Source organism: Echinops telfairi, unplaced genomic scaffold (genome assembly GCF_000313985.2).
Source record: "Echinops telfairi isolate 266 unplaced genomic scaffold, ASM31398v2 ScPeMD7_7421;HRSCAF=8459, whole genome shotgun sequence".
In the NCBI taxonomy this organism is placed as follows: domain Eukaryota; kingdom Metazoa; phylum Chordata; class Mammalia; order Afrosoricida; family Tenrecidae; genus Echinops; species Echinops telfairi.
In genome coordinates, this window is record NW_022111321.1 from 21,457,808 (window position 1) to 21,459,787 (window position 1,980).

The 1,980-nt window shown below is 44.3% G+C and overlaps 1 protein-coding gene across 1 annotated transcript in view; it reads left to right on the forward strand.

The window, feature by feature from the left end:
• The window catches only part of DIXDC1 (DIX domain containing 1), an 84,198-nt gene that overhangs the window by 47,621 nt on the left and 34,597 nt on the right, over nucleotides 1-1,980 (forward strand). The gene's annotated exons all lie outside the window — the stretch shown is intronic.

Genomic DNA, 1,980 nt, shown 5'->3' on the forward strand with positions numbered 1-1,980 from the left:
TTCCTTCCTTCCTTCCTTCCTTCCTTCCTTCCTTCCTTCCTTCCTTCCTTCCTTCCTTCCTTCTCTCAATCAACCAACTGATATAGAGTGCTGAGTATGTGGCAGGAACTCCTTTCAGATGCTGGCAGTACTGACAGTGAACACAACAGACCTGAAGACATTACCCTTATGGAATTGATATTCATGTCTCCTTGGGAAGCTTCTCTTTTTCTTTCAATACTTCCAACCTTGGTGCTCTTCACTCTTCCTCTCCGGGCTCACTTCTAGACACTTACCTAGGAAATTACCTGCCTTCACTTAATTCTCACCCACCTTGGATGTTGTCTGTGGTGTACTTATTTCTCACTCAGCTCTCCCTGTGGAGTCCTGGATTGTATGTGCAGCATGCGATCCCCTGCTGATTATCTCCACTGACATGTCCCATCCATATCTCCGTTTCAGTGTGTGCTCAAGATCACCCTGCACCCACTACCAGAATGACTTCACCTTCTGTGTTCTTCATTTGGTCACTGTCTATCTGTCTTAATAGCTTATAGAGAAAGCTGGGCAGCATTCACCAATGCTTTCTGATTTCTGTCTATCCAATCAGCTGTCGTGTTTTGCCAGTTTACATTTTTAATATCGCCATCCAGTTTCCTCTGTTCTCATAGCCGTTAACTTAATTCAGGACAGCATCCAGGACTCAAATTGCCTCCTAACCAGTTTTCCTGATTTCTCTCATTCATTTTTTTTTATAAAACTTTAAGAGTAATTGTAAGTAATTTAAGAGTAATTGACCCTCCCTTTGCGTAACACATTTCATTGGCCCTGTTGCCATCACTGGCTTTTCATGATCTGATATCGCTCTATTTTTCTGTCCAACTTCATCCCGGCCACTTCTCCCTCCCTTGCCTCACCCAGCACACACACGTTCACTCTGAGCTTTATCCATACTGATGTATGTGCAGCCTCCTGGGCACATCAGATATATTTTTTGAAGTTAGAGACACGTTAACTTTATTCAATCGAATAGCTTTAAGAAATAATTTTTATATTGTATTTCTCCTTCTTTTCTAACCCTTCTGAACTTCATCGTTGGTTGAATGCTGTCCATTTGATCTCAAATGGTTGTTTACTCTAAGCTGTGTGAACCTCCTTAATGTGATTGTTTCCCTGTCTATTGTTTGGCTAAAATGGAGCCCCAGGGCTAAGTTCAGAATGGTGACAGAAGGACCACGGTCCCTGAGTTCCACCAGTCTCTATCCAACCAGTAAGCCTGGTCTTTTTATGATTTTGAGTTTTGTCCTATTGTGATTCTTTTCAGACAATTCGTGGTGGTGTCCAGGGACCATCTAGTTCTTCTGGTCTTGGGGTCATGGGCACTGGTATTCATATTGCACATTAGATGGCTGCTCATGAACTTTTAAGGCCCTAGTTGAGACTCACTAAAATAGGATGTAGACTTTGTGAATTACGTTATGCCAGTTGACCTTGGTGTTCTCTGACATTAGCTGTCGCTGCCGGCTTTCCCTCGGCCCCAGGAACAGAGAGGCAGAGTCACCGAGGCTGCAAACAAAGGAGTTTATTAACTAGCTTGAGCTAGGGCCCAAGTCCCAGAGCACCAACGCAGTGGCCTCCTCCAAGACGAGGACCCTGGCCTGGGGCACAAGCCAAGTTTTTATACTTTTTACAGGTTACATAAGCTGGGTGAAACTATTTCCCCTCACCCTCCCATAGTTCAATGACTTCATCTGGAGACAATTGGTTGTGCAGGTCTTTTTGGTTGACTAGCTCCACTCTCAGGACGTTCCAATTGTGGTCACTCAGAACTTTCCAGGTGCGGTCAGCGTTATTGTGATCACTCGGACCTTTCCAGTGTGGTCAGCATCATTTCGGGGGAGAGAGTGACTTTGTTAGAGAAACAAAACTTAAAGCTGGAAAAATGGAACTTAGGCCTATTTTAAGAGGCTCGGCCTGTCATGGAGTCACTGCTGCCTTACA